At 43.5% G+C, this 20,867-nt stretch overlaps 1 pseudogene; it reads right to left on the bottom strand.

Moving 5' to 3' along the window:
• Window positions 1-1,104: 1,104 nt before the first annotated feature.
• The window catches only part of LOC112068597 (WD repeat-containing protein 18-like), an 81,068-nt pseudogene continuing 61,305 nt past the window's right edge, over window positions 1,105-20,867 (bottom strand).

Raw genomic sequence — 20,867 nt, 5'->3', positions numbered from 1 at the left:
AGTGTGTGAAAACCTTGTGAAGACTTACGAAAAACGTTTGACTCTTGTCATTGCCAACAAGGGTATATAACAAACTATTGAGAAATTTGTTTTGGCCAAATACTTATTTTCCACCATATTTGCAAATAAATTCATAAAAAATCCTACAATGTGATTTTCTGGATTTTTTTTCTCATTTTGTCTGTCATAGTTGAAGTGTACTATGATGAAAATTACAGGCTCTCATCTTTTTAAGTGGGAGAACTTGCACAATTGGTGGCTGACTAAATACTTTTTTGCCCACTGTATAAGAAAAGTCTCATCTCTATCTTGAGGTCATTCGTTTAGCGGTCTCACTGGCTTTCTTCAGGGTGTTGTAAGGGTCCATGTTCACTGAGTGTTATGTACGTACTCCTAACCTTTGAAGCTCGCTGATAGAATTGGGGGGGGGGGGGGGGGGAATTAATTTGCAAGAGGAAGGGTAAAATACTTGTTTCTTTCTTGAAATGTGGTTCTTTCTTCATTAAGACAATTTCACATAAGATTTTCCTATGCATTTGGACAAAAATGTAAATGTATTACATTTTGATGAAAATAAAGAATATCCAATGCTTTCATTCTAGCTCAATACTATTTCAATACTTGCATCATTTTATTAAGCATCCAGGAGGTACACTTTCTAATCTTTAACAGTGGATCAATTGCAAAAAGTGGGCCAAGAAGGAACAATGTGCAGATTTAGTTTATGTTTTTATTTCCCATGTTCTCAGAAAGATACAAAAACACTTATTGTGGAGAATACACAACACAAAAAAAGTACAAATCCAGTTGGTCTTGTTGTCTTCATTACTGGAACACGTAATCCCCCCACTGAACACTCTTCACTGTCAACCCTTGGACTCTCTGATTAATCTGTGATCAAGGTCCTCAAAAGCTCCATCTCACTGACCTGATCCCCACCCCCCAACAGTGAGTTAATGGGAGTCAACGTTGGGGTGTGTGTAAGTCATCTCTCTCCTTGGTGAACAGAGGCTGAAGTTCTAAAGCCAGGGCTTTCTCTACACAGGAGGGCTTCTTAGCAGTTCCCTCTCTCTACCGAAGAGGCACACACAAATACAGGACCCATTTTATTTTTTAGATCTCATCAAAGCAGGACAACTGAGAAAAAGAGGATAAAACCAACAGCTGTTTCTATGTGGCTGCCTCTAACATAGTGCCCTCCGTGGAGAATTAGCAGTGATGAGAGGAAGGGCGATTTCAGAGCTCAAACTCTTCCCTTTTTGACAGTGGTTAATTGTGTGTTTCTTTTTGAAGGATTCTGAAAAGAAAACCATTCTGCAGTTGTACACTGCCCAGCAGCTCTACACAACCAAATCCATGTTTTCTACAGGTATTGTAAGCTGAAAAACAAAACTCACAGACTTCTGGCTAGTTCCACAGGGTAAATCAAACACTCCACTGTTCCCTATTTAACACCACCATTTTCTTTCTATTTTAATGAGAGGTTTAAAGTTCTGCTTGAGAGATAGCGTGAAGGGTACCTACCAACCATGGCGATCATACTGTACCCATTTTGTGACAGAAATGAACAATCTCGTTCYATGCTAAACACCTGGGGGCACAACAGGTCATTGTCACACAAATCCATCCAATCTATTAGCTGCAGTAGAAAAAATGTAGGCGTACAAAGAAATTTAAGAGCACAATGAAAAATATTTCAGATATTAAAGCTAGAATCCTAAATTTTTCTGGGCACACTGGTGCTCATAAATAAAATATAAATTCCAGATTGCACAGCAAAATATTTAGGCGCAGTAAAATGGTCACACTGTAGAGCCCTAACCTGGTTGAACGCTTAAGTGCTGGGAGAATGCGTCCGTATAGAAAACTAAGAGTTTGGGGGATTCTTACTGGGTTAGCCGGATGACAGAGGACAAAAAGTCAGAGGGCAATAACTGGATCCTGTTATACCCGTTTTGGCTGATGGAATTTTTGGGCTTAAAGGCAGTGGTGATGAGTGTGAAGGAACAGGGCTGTAAATTGAGGTTGTCAAGGGACTGGAGCTTCTGTTAAGTCGATATAGGGCTAAGATCAATTATGCTGCTGAGTCTGGCTGCACTACACTACTTCGATTATCCTGTGGCTAACACTGAACATGTGTAGCACAAAAAAAGGTGAGCATGTTTTCTTCATGTCAATTTAAATGAAATCCTTTATCCAAAATATGGTGAGGGATCATGATAAAGGCAATATGGTCCATGGTACAACTTTTGCACCCCAGGTCCTGTTGAATGTACTCTCTCCCTTACAAAACAAACTATATGAATGACACATACTAACTTATCTTTGCCTAGCCTACCGGTCTGTGGTGAAGGGGGCTTGCAGTGTCACCCCCCCCAGTAGAGTCCCTGCTGGTGGGACGGGGAACCATGGCCAGGCTCTTCTCTAGCTGGGCTTGGTGAGGAGCTGTGTGGAGAAGTCATACAGGTCCTTGTTGACCTTCTTCAGCGTCCTCACTTCCTCCTCCAGCTCTGACACGCGCAGCTTGCTGTTCTCACCATCGCCAAACACACACTGTGGGTTTAACAGAAGACGGAGAGAAAGAAGAATAAAAGGGGGGGGGGAGAGTGTAAAGAGGGAGAGATCCATATGGAGGTTAAGCAACTACATATTTGTAGACACAGAACATTTCAATCTAACACCTCAGGTATCAAGTCCCAGTGGATTCTAAAACAGCGACTCTTTGATAGACCAACTGTCTCCAAATCGACAAAAGGATGAAACCTCTCCAATATTTATAGGTAATGTATTGTGTTTGGTGTCAAATGCTCGATTGTGTACAAATGAGCGGGGGAATTAATTTCCAGTGGGACTACAATCTGGCAAAGAATAAACCCGCTCCCGACGGAAAGCCCACTGCCGGTGCTGGGAGTCCGAAGCCAGGGCGGTGAGTGGAAGGCTTGGGTTGAGGGATATGAAATCCCATTGGAAAAACCTCCCTAATCTCACCGAGGCAAATATTGACATTTACCATTGTGTCCGATTCCGCAGTGCAGGCAGCCGCTGGATGCATACACTTCTCAGATTAAAGAGCGGAGGGGAGAACTCTATTGCCTGTCTTAATTTGATTTATTTGTTGGAATGCCTTATTGGGTGAAGACGTGCCGGGCTGGGGGCTTTGGACTCGCCTGTGGGAGCGAGCGAGGGCTGCTCTCCCTTTTTGGAAGGAGTGAGACTAATCTACTTAAGTGCAATTGGGACTCGGGGAGGCCGAGTAGTGGAGTCGTAAGCGGCTTGCTGAGCACAGGGATAAGGTGCTTCTGATGGTGACCTCGTCTAGTTAGCTGACAAATCCCTCCACGAAAAACACCAACACACTCCTAACTGGCACACAATTACGCACACGCATGACCACACACTGCATCCGGGCGCTGGTCGAGAGTGAGCAAGAGACATCTCATGACAGATGTGCTGTGCCAATTCAACAATAGACTTAATAAGAGTAATAATGATGGGTTGCAGTAATATAGCGCCTTTCAATAGGTTCCAAAGTACGTTACATTGTTTAGGGGTGAATCTCCCTATCCACTGCCAATGTGTAAAACCCATTTGTGTGATGCATGGAAAACATTTTGCGTCAGAATGCTCTCCAAACATTTTTTTAAAAGCTATACAACTGCATTGGACCTCCCAGTGCGGGATCTGGTATGGAGGCTTATGGGGTCAGAATCAATTCCAGAAGAGAAACAGGCAAGCAATCCACCATCACCAGCCACAGACCCGTGATGTGAAGGGCCGTGTTGGCGAGGGTCAGAGAGGAATGCTAGAGAGCCCAAGGTGGAGCAGGGGGCCCAGAAGGGAGCAGCTGGATAGTGCCCATGATTGGACAGGGAGAGCTGCTGCTGTCGCTGTTGCCACCAGGACAGGGATGTACTAAGATACAGTCCCAACAAAGCAGACCCTGGCTTTAAAAGCACAATCTGTCACAATCTGCCACTCAAAAGTGATACTCCTGCACTTAGTTGTTGATCTCCAGATAGCTAAGGAGAGGATGATTTCCTAAGAAAGGATATGAGAAGGATGGATATACCAAGTCCCCAGATAGCAAAGGACAATATTACAATATTGTGTCCTGACACCATAGCCGGTAGGGCAGTGACGATACCAGTATTACATAGCAAAAATATAAATACAAAGCAGATTAAAGTTGTGTAAGTATATACGCGCTGGCATCGGGTCACTGTATAAGTTTAAGATTACTTTATTCATCAATTGTACACAAGGTCTAACTGAAATGTGACTTATTTTTTATCCCAACCCTTCTGAAAGACACATACAGGTAGGAGCAGAGGGCTGCCACACTGGTGGAGCAGTTGTTGTGGGGGTTTAAGTGCCTTGCTCAAGGGCACAACGACAGACAATGGCATCTAGAATTCGATAACAGCAACCCTCCAGTTGCCAGCTCACTTCAACAGAATTTTCCCCATCAGACTTGGGATTCTAACTGGCAACCCTGTCTAACCGATAGACTAATCGCAGCTGTATTTTCTTCTCGTGGCCTTTGGAGAGGTCGGTGAGTAAAGTGCAAGCAATGCTGTGAGGAGTTCAAGGGTCAAAATGAAGAGCCTTCAGCTGAGCCTGTGGCAAGGTGACCCTCAGAAACTTTAACAGATGCACAATTGAGAGCATTCTGTCGGGCTGTATCACTGCCTGGTACGGCAACTGCACCACCTGCAAACGCAGGGCTCTCCAGAGGGTGGTACGGTCTGCCCAAAGCATCACCAGTGGCACACTGCATGCCCTCCAGGACCCCTACAGCAACCGATGCTGCCCTATATACATAGACATGGAATCACTGGCCACTTTAACTAGTCACTTTAATAATGTTTACACACAGTATACTCATATGAGATGAGAAAAGCAGTATCTATTCGACTGTATTTAGTCAATGCCACTCCGACATTGCTCGTCCTAATATTTATATATTTCTTAATTCCAGTCTTTCAGATTTGTGTATTGTTGTGAATTGTTAGATACTACTGCACTGTTGGAGCTAGGAACACAAGCATTTCGCTACACCTGAAATAACATCTGCTAAATATGGGTATGTGACCAATAGAATTTGAGAATGTTAACCTACGGCGACTACGCATACGTAACATTTACACAGCAGTTATATTACATCTTTAACACCCTTAGAACATGCTCTATAATCGCAAGTCATATGACCCCCTGCAGTGATGTTGACCTGCTCACTAATCTTAATAGGGAACTCCTAAATATGTTGACCAATGCACAGATAACATTTTGAAATAACATCTAAGGGGCACTGTATTGTTTAATGGCGTACGTTCTGCATCGACCTGCCCACTTACCTTGTCTGTTACGGCAGTCATTAGGGAGTATAGTTTGGTCTCCTTTAGGGCCTAAGGAGAGAGAAAACATACAATCAAAGAAGGTGCACAGGCCATGTCCAGAAGTGGTTGAATGACAATTCTCTCTCTGTGTGTGTGTGTGTGTGTGTGTGTGTGTGTGTGTGTGTGTGTGTGTGTGTGTGTGTGTGTGCGAGCATTTCTCTTAAAACTGCGACCTGGCAAAGATAGCAAGCAGTGCGACACAAACACAACACAGAGTTACACATGGATAAACAAACATACAGTCAACAATACAATGAAAAATAAGTCTATATATAGTGTGTGCAATGAGGTAAGATTAGGCAATAAATAGGCCATAGTGGCGAAATAATTACAATATACCAATTAAGCACTGGAGTGATAGATGAGCAGAAGATGAGTGTGCAAGTAGAGATACTGGGGTGCAAAGGAGCAAATAAATATAAACATAACAGTATGGGGATGAGGTAGTTGGATGGGCTATTTACAGATGGGCTATGTACAGGTGCAGTGATCTGTGAGCTGCTCTGACAGCTGGTGTTTAAAGTTAGTGAGGGAGATATGAGTCTCCAGCTTCAGTGATTTTTGCAGTTTGTTCCAGTCATTGGCAGCAGAGAACTGGAAGGAAAGGCGGCCAAAGGACGAATTGGCTTTGAGGGTGTCCAGTGAGATATACCTGCTGGAGAGCGTGCTACGGGTGGGTGCTGCTATGGTGACCAGTGAGCTGAGACAAGGCGGGGCTTTACCTAGCAGAGACTTGTAGATGACCTGGAGCCAGTGGGTTTGGCGACGAATATGAAGCGAGGGCCAGCCAACGAGAGCATACAGGTCGCAGTGGTGGGTAGTATATGAGGCTTTGGTGGCAAAACGGATGGCACTGTGATATACTGCATCCAATTTGCTGAGTAGAGTGTTGGAGGCTATTTTGTAAATGACATCGCCGAAGTCGAGGATCGGTAGGATAGTCATTTTTACGAGATTTATTTTTGGATTGAAGATGCTTACTGTGAGTCTGGAAGGAGAGTTTACAGTCTAGCCAGACACCTAGGTATTTGTAGTTGTCCACATATTCTAAGTCAGAACCATCCAGAGTAGTGATGCTGGACGGGTGGGAAGGTGTGGTAGCGATCTGTTGAAGAGCATGCATTTAGGAGGAGAGTTGGAGAGAGAGCTCATCTGGAGGTTGGTTAACACAGTGTCCAAAGAAGGGCCAGAAGTATACAGAATGGTGTCGTCTGCATAGAGGTGGATCAGAGAATCACAAGCAGCAAGAGCAACATCCTTGATGTATACAGAGAAAAGAGTCGGCCCGAGAATTGAACCCTGTGGCACCCCCATAGAGACTGCCAGAGGTCCGGACAACAGGCCCTCCAATTTGACACACCGAACTCTGTCTGAGAAGTAGTAGGTGAACCAGGCGAGGCAGTCATTTGAGAAACCAAGAATGTTGAGTTTGCCGATAAGAATGTGGTGATTGACAGAGTCGAAAGCCTTGGCTAGGTCGATGAATACAGCTGCACAGTATTGTCTCTTATCGATGGCGGTTATAATATTGTTTAGGACCTTGAGCGTGGCTGAGGTGACCCATGGTCAGCTCTGAATCCAGATTGCATAGCGGAGAAGGTACGGTGGGATTCAAAATGGTCGGAGATCAGTTTGTTAACTTGGCTTTCGAAGACTTTAGAAAGGCAMGGTAGGATAGATATAGGTCTGTAGCAGTTTGGGTCTAGAGTGTCTCCCCCTTTGAAGAGGGGGATGACCGTGGCAGATTTCCAATCTGTGGGGATCTCAGACGATACGAAAGAAAGGTTGAACAGGCTAGTAATAGTGGTTGCAACAATTTCGGCGGAAAATTTTAGAAAGAGGGTCCAGATTGTCTAGCCCAGCTGATTTGTAGGGGTACAGATTTTTCATCTCTTTCAGAACATCAGCTATCTGGATTTGGGTGAAGGAGAAATGGGGAGGCTTGGGCAAGTTACTGTGGAGGGTGCAGGGCTGTTGATCGGGGTAGGGGTAGCCAGGTGGAAAGCATGACCAGCCGTAGAATAATGCTTATTGAAATTCTCAATTATCGGTTGATCGATTTATCGGTGGTGACAGTGTTTCCTAGCCTCAGTGCAGTGGGCAGCTGGGAGGAGGTGCTCTTATTCTAAATTGACTTCACAGTGTCCCAGAACTTTTTGGAGTTTGTGCTACAGGATGCAAATTTCTGTTTGAAAAAGCTAGCCTTTGCTTTCCTAACTGCCTGTGTATACTGGTTCCTAACTTCCCTGAAAAGTTGCATATCGTGGGGGCTATTCGATGCTAATGCAGTACGCCACAGGATGTTTTTGTGCTGGTCAAGGGCAGTCCGGTCTAGAGTGAATCAAGGGCTATATCTGTTCCTGGTTCAATTTTTTTTGAATGGGGCATTCTTATTTAAGATGGTGAGGAAAGCACTTAATTAACCATTCTTGATCGATTCAAATGTATAACTTGTATAATTTGTGTGTCAAAGCAAATTAGCCATATAAAATGAATTACAGAAACACAGCCTTGAACTGAACTCATTTATACAGAATCTGAATAAATAATGCGATATTTTCAAACATGAAATACCATTTATATTGCCTTTTGTTTCTTCATGTGCACTGCTCAACTGAGTAAATGTTAGTTTATTATTATTTTTAACATTTGTAATTCCAGGCTGCTTTAGATTGAACCATTTTATAAATCCAGTATTTTAAATTGGGGCCATCATTAATTTTTTAAATGTTTAAGTGTTTCATAAAGGTTATGTAATTATTTAATTGACATTTCAAATAGGCCATGCTTTTTAAAAAGTTTAACATTTAATACAAAACATTTAGTGATACTGAAAAACTGCCCTTGGTCCAATATACAGTAACAGGTAAAAGTTTGGACACTTACTCATATGTGTTATTTCATAGTTTTGATGTCTTCACTATTATTGACGAACAGTACCAGTCAAAAGTTTGGACACACCTACTCATTCAAGGGTTTTCTTCATTTTATTATTTTCTACACTATAGAATAATAGTGAAGGCATCAAAACTATGTTAAACAAAATGTTCTTAAATTCTTCAAAGTAGCCACCCTTTGCCTTGATGACAGCTTTGCACATTCTTGGCATTCTCTCAACCAGCTTAACCTGGAATGCTTTTCAATCAGTCTTGAAGGAGTTCCCACATATGCTGAGCACTTGTTGGCTGCTTTTCCTTCACTCTGCGGTCCAACTCATCCCAAACCATCTCAATTGGGTTGAGGTCGGGTGATTGTGGAGGCCAGGTCATTTGATGGAGCACTCCATCACTCTCCTGCTTGGTCAAACAGCCCTTACACAGCCTGGAGGTGTGTTGGGTCATTGTTGTGTTGAAAAACATTGTTGTGTTGAAAAAAGTGCAAACAAGATGGGATGGCGTATCGCTGCAGAATGCTGTGGTAGCCATGCTGGTTAAGTGTGCCTTGAATTCTAAATAAATCACAGACACTGCCACCAGCATAGCACCCCCACACCATCACACCTCTTCCTCCATGCTTCACTGTGGGAGATCATCCGTTCACCTACTCTGCATTTCACAAAGACACGGCGGTAGGAACCAAAAATCTCAAATCTGGACTCAACAGACCAAAGTAAAGATTGTCCATTGCTCGTGTTTCTTGGCCAAAGCAAGTCTCTTCTTCTTATTGATGATCTTTAGTAGTGGTATATTTGCAGCAATACGACCACAAAAGGCCTGAATCACACGGTCTCCTCTGAACAGTTGATAATGAGATATGTCTGTTATTTGAACTCTGTGAAGCATTTATTTGGGCTGCAATTTCTGAGGCTGGTAAATCTAATGAACTTATCCTCTGCAGCAGAGGTAACTCTGGGTCTTCCTTTCCTGTGGCAGTCCTCATGAGAACCAGTTTCATCATAGCGCTTGATGGTTTTTGCAACTGCTCTTGAAGAAACTTTCAATGTTCATGAAATTTTCCAGATGTAATTTCTCTTTGCTTATTTGAGTTGTTCTTGACATAGTATGGACTTTCATGAAGCTGGTTGAGAGAATGCCAAGAGTGTGGAAAGCTGTCATCAAGGCAAAGGGTGGCTACTTTGAAGAATCTCAAATATAAAATATATTTTGATTTGTTTCACACTTTTTTGGTTACTGCATGATTACATATGTGTTATTTCATAGTTGTGATGTCTTCACTATTATTCTACAATGTAGAAAATAGCAAAAATAAAGAAAAACCCTTGAATGAATAGGTGTCTCCAAACTTTTGACTGGTACTGTATATTGATTGCTTTTCATACATTATGAGTTTCATGTCTCAAGTCGATGATGCTCAGTTGTCTTCAGCCACCTCTAACACAGAGCAGAGTTTAAGGTAGATAGTGTTACCCTTTTTGATGGCAAGACACTGGAACACTGACATCGTCAAGCTGCCTACCCCTGTAGATCAGCCTCTGATTGTCCACAGGGACCTGAGGGGTATACTACAAAGCAGGATCAAGGAGTTATCCAGCTAACTTTGCAGAAATATACAGAAATAACTGTCAATTTTCTGGTTCATTATGAAAGCTCCAGCTAGATGTATTTTTTGCTCTTGGGTCAATTCAACCATACCCATTTCAAGCTCATCTTTCAAAAAAATAACAAGTGATTTTAGAATATTTAGACAAGTTAGCTGGCAAACTTCTTGATCTTGCTTTGTAGTATACCCCTCTGCTTCACATGGTAGACCTCAATTTTGAACTGGGACAGTCTCACCCGGCATCAAACTCGTAGATTATATCCTGGCCTGTTAAATTTCGAAAGAATATCTGGAACGTGGATGCTGAATGCAGGCCAAAGTAGCTCAAATGTTTCTAATTATCACTGATATCCTGCCCATTGTTACTTTTCAGCTTCTGTCTGGCAGTCGGCACTTCAAAATGTTGGTTTATGAGGCTTTTGAGAGCTGCCACTGTGGTTCCTGTATGCATGCTCATGGAGTGGTTTTGACGAGTCATCGATGTGATGATCAAGTCCATGATAGAGATTGTATTACGTAAAAATGTATTACACTAAACCTTTATTTGATAGCCCTTACAATATCCCAGCTAAATCAGTGCCCAGTCATTATGGAATTCAATTTTTTTCACATCATTGTAATAACTTTAAAATAACCGTACATTTTTTGTATTATTTTGGCGTACTTGATATTTAGGCATGATTGCTAGCTCAAAATCTTTCAAAAGGGTAGTGATGCACAATTAATCAAATTTCTATAGAAATCGCAATATTGACATGTGCAATATCCATATCGCATGCATTATTTTGAAACACATCTCAGCCGCGTGTAACATCCATTTTTATAGTTTACTCTGCTTTCCACTTTGCTTCTTAATAGAAGTCATTATATTTCTATGACTCCAGCAGTTCATTCAAAGCGTTTAGATCTATATCACATGAAAAATCACAAATATTTGAAAAACATATGTAATTACATGTTTAAGCCCATATTGTGCAGCCCTACAAAAGTATATAGCAAAAATGCTTACCTTTTTGTTTATATTGTCTAACAAGACAAGTATGTTGTTTTTGGCTTTTCTGTTTCAAAACTAAACGTTTGGGGGGAAAAAAAACCTATCCCCGATACTCACCCTTATCAACACTGTGTGCACAGAATGAGGCTGTAGTCAGTCAATGTGTGAGGACTCGCAGGTCAATCCCATGCCGCTGACAAAACACTGCCCACACACACACACACACACACACACACACACACACACACACACACACACACACACACACACACACACACACACACACACACACACACACAACCACACACAACACACACACACACACACTTCCCTCTGACACCTTCCCTCAGCTGCTCCTCAATGAGAGAAAGAAAACGCAAATAGCGATAGGAATGGTTATCTATCCATTTGCTTAATATTCCATTGAACCAAGTACTGTGCCCCTACCCCCAGAGGAACTGTCCAATTAGCCTTACATGGAGATACCCCAACCCTACAAGAGGAGCCCAAGGGAACCACCCTAGCCCCTATGGCTCTCCATCTCCCCTGCCTCCCCCTGACCCTTCACCCCAGGCAGCCAACTCGCTATGGGCTTTCTTTCTCTCTTCCCTGGGCCAAACCACCGCCGCCAAACACAGTGTGTGCCAGTGGAATGACTTCTCCACTCTCTGCAGTGTAGCAGCACATTCGGCACTCACACAGACCCATGCATACATATTCCAGAAGAAAATAACAAGGACAACTAAAAAGTTATCCTTCTCTGAGACATTTGCACACAGCACAGCACCGATCAGAAAGAGTATTTTTGTGATGTTGGCCATGCCCCGGGGGCACGACGGAATTATTGTTTTTTGGAATTCCTATTAGTATTAATATATGTTTTCTAATCATTCTCTGTGTTTCTTTGGCTTTTGGAGCACAGGGGAAAAGCTCATTTCTCAGCGACAGTTATATTCCCAGCAGCTCCGAGATTAGCCATTATGGAAATAAGCGACCTCAGAGAGAGAGAAAGCGAGGGAAGGGGAGAGCGATAACTATGCCAGCACAGTGGTACGCGAAGGGTAGAAACTGAGTGAGCAGGTGGTAGGTAACTCAGAGACCGCTCCATTACCATTTCATTTAGCCCCGTGTAATTGATTTTGACACTGCTAGGATTACGTGCGGCACAAACAGCTGTCTCGTCACCATACTGCAGCCGTTCATTTAGAGTGGGTGGTTACGGGGAGAAGGAAAGTTACCTACAGTAAGCATATACATATTCTTACTATACATATTCTTACTATACATATGCTTACAATTCTAATCCCCTTAAGGCATGGATTGATTGACACCAGGTATGTAAATAAACTGCTTATCATCATCATCCTGTGATATCAGTGATGGGACAGCTGCTTATTAATAACCAACCAACCAACAAAATCAGATTAGATACATGACCTTCTCATTACTGTACCTTTCAATGCCATCTTATTTGTTAACAGAGCATAAGCCTATCATGATGCTACTTAGCAAACCTAAGTCAAGGACGAGCCTTGGGTGTTGTACATGGGTACCTACGGGGCTGTGACTAACCTGGGTGGTGACCATGGGTACCTACGGGGCTGTGACTAACCTGGGTGGGGTACATGGGTACCTACGGGGCTGTGACTGAACCTGGGTTGTGTACATGGGTACGTACGGGGCTGTGACTAACCTGGTGGGGTACATGGGTACCTACGGGGCTGTGACTAACCTGGGTGGGGTAACATGGGTACCTACGGGGCTGTGACTAACCTGGGTGGGGTACATGGGTACCTACGGGCTGTGACTAACCTGGGTGGGGTACATGGGTACCTACGGGGTGTGACTAACCTGGGTGGGGTACATGGGTACCTACGGGGCTGTGACTAACCTGGGTGGGGTACATGGGTACCTACGGGGCTGTGACTAACCTGGTGGGTACATGGGTACCTACGGGGCTGTGACTAACCTGGGTGGGGTACATGGGTACCTACGGGGCTGTGACTAACCTAGGTTGTGTACATGGGTACCTACGGGGCTGTGACTAACCTGTGTGGGGGGGGGCCAGACACAGGCACACTCCTCCAGTCTCAGTGCCCTCAGCCTGCACTAGAGGGTTGAGGTGCCGGCTGAAGCGAGGCAGGTGGATGCCCGGGCAGGTGGATGCCCGGGCAGGTGGATGCCCGGGCAGGTGGATGCCCGGGCGGCTGTCAGGCAGGAACATGTTGGCAGGGGCAGGGATGATGAGGGCATTGGTGACCGGACCTGTGAGAGATGTAAGAGTAGTTAGAAAGAGGGAGGGGAGAGAGAGGAGGAAAGAGGGAGGTGAGGAGGGAGAGAAGGAGTGAGGGAGCAAGGTAGCCTAATGTATAGAGTGTTGGGCCTGTAACCAAAAGGTTACTAATCACAAAAGGTTACTAGTTCGAATCCCCGAGCTGACAAGATGAAAGATCTGTCAATCGACCCTTGAGCAAGGCACCTAAACCTAATTGCTACAGGGTCGGTGTAAATCATAGCTGATTCCTGGCCGTGACCCCTCTCTTCAAGGGTGTCTCGGAGAGTTGGGATAAGCAAAAAACACATTTCCATTTCACACCTCATGCTCGTACAGGTTATCCAGTTGTACAGACAGTGAAACACGAGAGGGGCACAGAAACAACAGAAGAAAGGAGGGAGAGTGGTAAAGAAAGAGAGATGATGAACATGACACACTCAGGGCCCCAGTAATCATCTAAGTGGGGGAGAAGTGGTCTTTATGTACGTCATCATTCCACCCCACCGTATTCACACTTAACTGGAGCATGGTCCGAGTTTTACAACTTTGAACAGTGTCATTGAGGAGATACCTGGAAAACATGGGAGAGAACACTCCCGCTCTTGGCAACAACAAAAAACTCACCACGGTCGAGAACCATCTTGTTACAGGAACTGGGGTGACAGAGATTCAACCTCCTGTACTTCCTTTTGATGGGTTTGTGCTGTCACGCGCTTTGGAAAGCAAGCTGGAGCTGTAGTTTTATTTTACGTCCATACAAACAGCAATCCAGCTACATCATGAACTATGACATGAAAGTTGAAGTCCGTCTAAGGAACCTCAGCGGCAGTCCGCTGACCTGCACACCTCACCTGCCTGAAGAGAGGAAAGACAAGTGGAGAGAGGGGAACGAGGACGTGAACTAGCCATCTCTACTCGGCCTATAACCCTTTGACTGGCCTTCCTTGCTTATTAATTCATGGGCAACAAAGAGCAGTGCTTTTTAAAATGGAAAGAATAACGTTCTGACTAAGCCTACTGCTTTTCAATCTTTTTTTATGATGCCAACACTTACATGAGCTTTAGTGCTCTTCAACTCGACGGACGATCTTTTATTTACCCATTACTGTCAGTCTTCCACAAGCGGCCTTCAAATCATCCGAATTGCCCATCTGTCCGCCAGGATAAAAACATATTTCCCAGGGTATTGGCAGCTGAAAAGGGGGGGTTTCAGCAAGGGGCAACAAGGCATCTTCTGTATGTCCCGAATCGAGCTCTATTACACAAGAAACTAATGGAGGGAATCGAAATCTGATGGAGGATCTGACAGACTTATTCCAACTGATGGTCTTAGCTACATGGTGATGGCTTTTTCACAAGACCAAAAGAGAAAAAAGGATCAAACAGAGATGCAGTACAGCAGAATGGACCAGATGTAGTATGCATGATATACCTAGACTGGGTGACAGTCAATCATTCATTATTATCATAGAACACCAAGTAACCTCCCTAAAATGATTGTGCTCTCCTAAAATGCAAAAGAATCATGCACACATTGGTTTTCAGGTATACTAATCTAGGAAAAATGATATGGCAGACTTGCTCTCTTGTTGTAACCTTAACAAATGTTTTATAATAGTGTAAAATACATGTGAATTTGATATTAAGGACAACTTTAAAATCCCAGGTTGAAAAGGAAAAACACAACTCCGAGCAAACTTAAAGTTTGCTCTGAGTTTCGGTATATACACACTACAGTGAGTAGTACGGTAGGCTATATTACTCAAAGCTATAGATGTGCAATCTACTTGACTGGTCCTTGAAGGCATAGATTGTTTTCTTATATTTTGTCCGTTCTAGCTGGCTGGAGGCCTCACGCTAAATCTGGTTCTGGGTTGCCGAGATGAGTTATTTCACCTACGCCTGTTTTCATTAAGTCATTAATATCCATTTTGAGCATCCCTTTTCTCACTATTTGGTTGACATTAGTCAGCTCTGTATATCACAGTGGAGTAGTCTCTACGCTGTACACACACGTCTATTTTGTTCCTCCGGTTTAGGGAGGGAGAAGACTTATCTAAAAGGTCTGTCAAGATGAAGCCTAGGCAATGGTTGAAAGTTTTGTGAATAAGTCCTGGGGTGTTGTAGCCCAGGAGTAATCATGCTTGAATGAAAACGGCTGGAACATTGTCAGCCATTCTAACTTTATGAAAACTTTTTGGCAGCATTAAATCCTTCCTCCATCACATCATCATTTTATTCCCCGAGGTTAGAGGGAGAGAAAGAGAAGGAATGAGAGAGAGAGTCAGATATAGAAAATAAACAAATGGAATCATTCAACTGGGATGTATGAACACAGCATGTTGCATGAAACGTCAGTGCATATTGAAATGTTAATTCACTTCCTGTCTCTGAAGTCCCTAAACACGCGGCACAAAAAATATCTATTGGAACAAATTGCCAGCCATATGTTGGCGTAGTTGGCTGAGCTTCACTGTTAAATGATCGCAGTCAAGTAGACAAAGCATTTATGGCCAAATAGCCTAACTCAATAAAAACTAAAGGTTCCCTCAATGTGCCCATGCGGACTAATTAATTGGATCCCGCATAATTAGCATCATAGACTGAAAAATAAACACCAGTAGAGATGATAAATTATTTATGAGTAGAATATGGAGATTTTGTTGAGGGAGCGTGTACTGTACACAAGCTGACGCTCGTAATTCTAATCTTTGGAGGGCAGATAAAACACCGAATGGAAAGCGCTCCAGGATTTATGCTATTCCTTAAGCCCTTTCAGAAGTCTAGTTTCTGAATCTCAAGTTCTTCAGGCCTGTCAAAACAATGCCACAATTTATAACAACCCTGACCAGCTCATTCTGGTTGAAATGGCAATTATGAGTGTGTGTGGAGAAGCAAACAAATATGGAGGTCCAAACACTTACAGAAATGTGCTCAAATTCAACTGAATTGGATGAAAATATGGCATTTTGAGGCATATTATATAATTAGAGCTGTTACACAATATTGATATGATAACAAAACAGTAATCATTGTATAGGTAAGTCACTATTGTTTTATCTCTGTGGTAATCACACTTTATCTACATTTCAGACACAAGGTAGGGCACTTGCTCAGCATCAGTACTAGAGGGAATCTATATCAATTAAAAAATAAGTACATGTAACATCAGGTGTGACACTTTTCAGAGGAAATGGACCAGGAGACAACTAGACTGATGGCTGTCTGTACCATGCATTTATCAAAGTGACATCGAGGAACAGCGGAAAAGAAAGAGTATATCCGGTTGATGCAGGTCAGCGTTTTTTCCTCATGAATCTTGTTCTGGAGGCAGCTCTGCAGTGGTCACTATTTGTCACAGCCACAAAGTCGTAACATTTTACATTTTGATTTTAAACCTAACCATACTGCTAACCCTAATGCCTAACCCTAAACCTCAAATTAAGACCAAAAAGCACATTTTTGTAGTCATTTTTTCAATAGACAATTTTTTACTTTGCAGTTGGACTATCTAAGGGGAAATTGCTCCGTTCTGCCTCCAGGACAAGAGTCATGACAACAAACGTCAACCTGCTCGGTTGATTGTATTCGGCGACTGCTAGAAGGAGCATCCAACTCAGACTGTCAGTAGTGGATCAGGCCGGGATCGTCCTCACCTTTATACATTAATTAAACTCCCCACTGATGCCTCGTCCGACTCGGAGGCTTCGATCAAGCTACTCCTCCTGTACTGATGCTTATCATGCCGCCATGGTTTTGGGCCAGACGGATATTTCAGATCACTGAGTCTCCTCAGAGAAGATGTATTTATTTTCCCTCAACTCTTCTGCTGTTTCCTGTGTGCTAACTCCCAACATATCACATGACCAATATTCATCAGTCACAATCATAATCAGTTAGCTGAGGACCAGTAGGAGGAGGCCTAAAAGAAACAGCTTAGGGAATTCTATGTATGTGACAATAAATCTCCAGAGTCGGGGGGGGGGGGGGGGGGGGGACAAGGTGGGTGCACTCCCTCCCACACTCCCGTTTAACTGCAGTAATGTGCGCGCACACGCACACTCTTATGACAATGTGAGTCAGACATTGGCACAGCTCTATATTGTGCTACAGGGCTTGGCTGGTGTAAATTCCAGTATGCCCAATTCTTTCCCATTCAACAGCCATTTTTGCGACTGTGCTGCTGCCATCAATGCTTTGGATCTCAAGGTGTGTCCCTGTCAGATCGTTAAGCATTACACCTGTTCCACATTTACTATACCGGAATTCCACCTCACAAAGTTTGCATTTCAATACCTTCTCAATTAACTTCTCAAAGTAAAGCCATACAGGACTTTGATGCTGTCGCTTGCCTTTCTCTGCCATTTTCCAACTGCTAACGACGAAAACATAGTGGTAGATAGTAGACTGCAAAATAATGTATTCTTCGACTCCTTGCACGTCGACTGCGGGTGTCGACTCCAATTCCTGTGTCAAGATTCGATTCTGCTAGGAATCGACTCCGAAGATTCAGTATTTTTGGAACGGAGGAAAATGATTAGTTGCCATACTTCGTAGAACACAAATACTCACATGTTCCATTGCGATCAAGTGGGGGACGGAGAGAGGGGAGGGGCACAGTGTAGGGAAGTCGGCCCCCAGGCAGACAGAATCAGAACCGTGCACTAGGCATAACTATTGGTAATCAAAGCTGTATTTCGCAATGGAATGCAGTATCTAAAAATGTCTCGGCTTGCGATGTCTCAACCAGTAAATCAGGGCCCATCATCAATGAAACAGCTAGGAGGCTAGGAGGCTAGGAGGCTAGGAGGCTAGGGGCAGCAGTTAGAGCGTTACATGCTGACAACACCGCTTTAGTTACATATTGAAATGTACACATACATGTTATTCAATCGTTTCATCCAACCTGCTCGCGCGTCTGTGTACCTAGGTGCTAAAATAGAACTTGGTTCTATTTTTGACACTTGACGGGCTGCAAGTCCTGCCTCTTCCATCTCCCCATTGGTTTTTAGGAGCATATACCCACGTGGGTGATTGAACAATGAACTGAGGTCCACACTCCAGTCAATGGTGGGAAGAAGAAGACAAAGAAGACGACACCCGCATCATTAGCGAACAGAAAGAGCAGGCGAGCCAGCACACGGAAAAAAATGTGCGGATCGGTCTTGGTAATCTGTATCTCGCAATATCTTGTCTTGCAAATTCAATAGCCTAAAGTTCGCCTTCTCATCTCTGGTTTAATTTAAATGACATACCTTTGCCCAGGCCTTTATAGGCTATAGTCTAGTTAGGGTATAATACGGCAAATAATATGTTTTGTGATGACTGCAACGTGATTTAAATTTTGTGGGGGGAATTTTTTCTTATCATTAACTATCCCAATTTCATTTTAACGTTCACACCCCTACCACATTGTCATAACACTGGAAACTTACAGTAGGCTGTCATTCATAGCAGCACTTATTTATTATAACACCTCCACCATAAAATGTAACATGCTTACAGTAGTGAAAGCAGGCCTTGCCAACCTCTCTGTCGTCTCAGCTTATCAGGGTGGATACAGGAAGACGAGAGGTGAACATAGTCACCAGTTTGTCAAAGCTTTCATCTTTGCTCCCACTTTAAATCTTTACATCAGCATCTAAATTGACTAAGGGAGGGACGGGAGCTGTAATACCTCATCAGCGCACCCAGATTGCTGCCAGAGCCATTTCACGCCAGGGGAGGGAGGTTAAAACGAAAAAGAACATGGTGGGTGTTGATTTATCGCTCTCCTGACGTTGGCACAGAGCGAGCACCCTTTAACCGTTAAAACGCTTGGCATACCAAATCCCCTCTCAAAGGAGAGTTCTGCTTAGGAAGTGCAGAGCTATCTCCACTCTGCAACTCCGCCTTGCATTTCACTCAAAGCGGAAAACCAAAACTATTCAGTTAAATGCGTTTGTTTGACTCGGCCCGCTCCCCTCATATTTGGCCTGTCACTTTGAGGAGCTGCATTCAGACATCTCTCCGTGGGTCCTGAAATGTAATTCCATTGGCTAACCTCAAAYGTCAATCTCAGAGGCTGCATTACCAATTTGCTGATTGACAAACCACTTGGAGTACATAAGAATTTGCTTCTATTAATGATTGAAGAGGCATCGAGTCACTGATAGACAGCAATATTGACAAAAAGTCAATGTAATTAAAATCAGTGTCCTCATTTGCATAGTGTAGCAAAAATACATTACTGAGCATAATTAATAAGGTACTGACCTGTAAAGTCAAGGGCAAGGGATACAACATTAAAGCTGCAACATGTAACTGTTTGGGTAGAACCATCCAAATTCACATATACATTTTAGTTATAGATCAGTCATTCACATTGAAAGCAGGTCTAAGAAGTGGTAGATCTGTTCGATGTGCACTATTTCTATGCTTCCCGTGCTTTAGTTTTTGCATCTTTTATTTTAGGTTTTGTACAGCAGCTTCAAACAGCTGAAAATACAATATTTTTGGTTATGGAAAATATTTTTCACAGCAGTTTAGATGCTACAATGATTGTCTACACTATACTTGCTTGTTTTGTCACAAACTGAAATTAGACTTAATTATATTAAAATCCTTTAACACATACTTTATTAAAAGGTAAAAAGTGAAAGCACCTGCATGATACAATGAGACAGGAAACAAAACTACTTTCTAAACTAAATTTCCGGTGGGTCTCCTTGTCCTGTCTTATGTGAGATTCAGCAGTCAATATTTCTGCTGGATCATTATTTACCTTGTCATCATGTTCAGCAGAAAAGAAGATTAATCTACAAGCTACGAGAGAATGAATATTGTATTACCAGAAGTCACTGGACAGGCTCAGCCTTCTGCTGTACAAGCTTTAACATTTGATGTGGTGCGCTAAATTGCCATGCTTATTGAGCATGAAATCACAGATCCAACTCAAGTATTTTTTAAACTGCTGTTCTACTTTCATGTTTGGAAGGATCACAGCTTTATGTCCCAATTTTTGTTTGTCTTTCAGCCAACAAGGGAATTGAATAATGCATTTCCATCATGGGAAATCTCAATTGGGGCAGCTGTGAGCGAGAGAGAAAGAGAGAGAGTGGAGGGAGAGAGGGAGCGAGGGAGAGAAAGATGGGGCGAGAGAGAGAAGAGGGTGAGGGAGAGAAAGATGGGGCGAGAGAGTGAGGGGGTGAGGGAGAGAAGATGGGCGAGAGAGAGGAAGGGGGTGAGGGAGAGAAAGAGGGGGCGAGAGAAAGAGAGAAAGAGGGGCGAGAGAGAGAAAGAGGGGATGAGAGAGAGGGGGGTGAGGGAGAAAAAGAGGGTGCGAGAGAGAGAGGGGGTGAGGGAGAGAAAGAGGGGGCGAGAGAAAGAGGAGGGAGAGAGAGCGAGGAGAGCAAGAAGGGAGAGGAGAGAGAGAGAAAGTGAGAAAAAGAGGGGGAAAGGAGAGAGAGACGGGGTGAGAACAAGAGGGGGAGAGGAGAGAGAAGGAGGATGAAGAAAAGAGGGGAGAGGAAGGAGGTGAGGAAAGAGCAAAAAGAGGGGGTGAGAAGAGCGGCAAGAGAGCTAGAGAGAGCGAGTGTTGGAGAGAGGCAAGGGGAGTGGGTGAGAGCGATGTGAGAGAAAGCGAGAGCGGAGCGAGAGGGAGAAAGCGCGAGAGAGCGGGGTAGAGAAGGGAAGAGAAAGAGGGGGAGAGAAAGAGGGGGAG

This window comes from Salvelinus sp. IW2-2015, unplaced genomic scaffold (assembly GCF_002910315.2).
Source record: "Salvelinus sp. IW2-2015 unplaced genomic scaffold, ASM291031v2 Un_scaffold588, whole genome shotgun sequence".
In the NCBI taxonomy this organism is placed as follows: domain Eukaryota; kingdom Metazoa; phylum Chordata; class Actinopteri; order Salmoniformes; family Salmonidae; genus Salvelinus; species Salvelinus sp. IW2-2015.
Note: the sequence above shows the minus strand (reverse complement) of the source record. Positions and strands in the feature narration are given on the sequence as shown.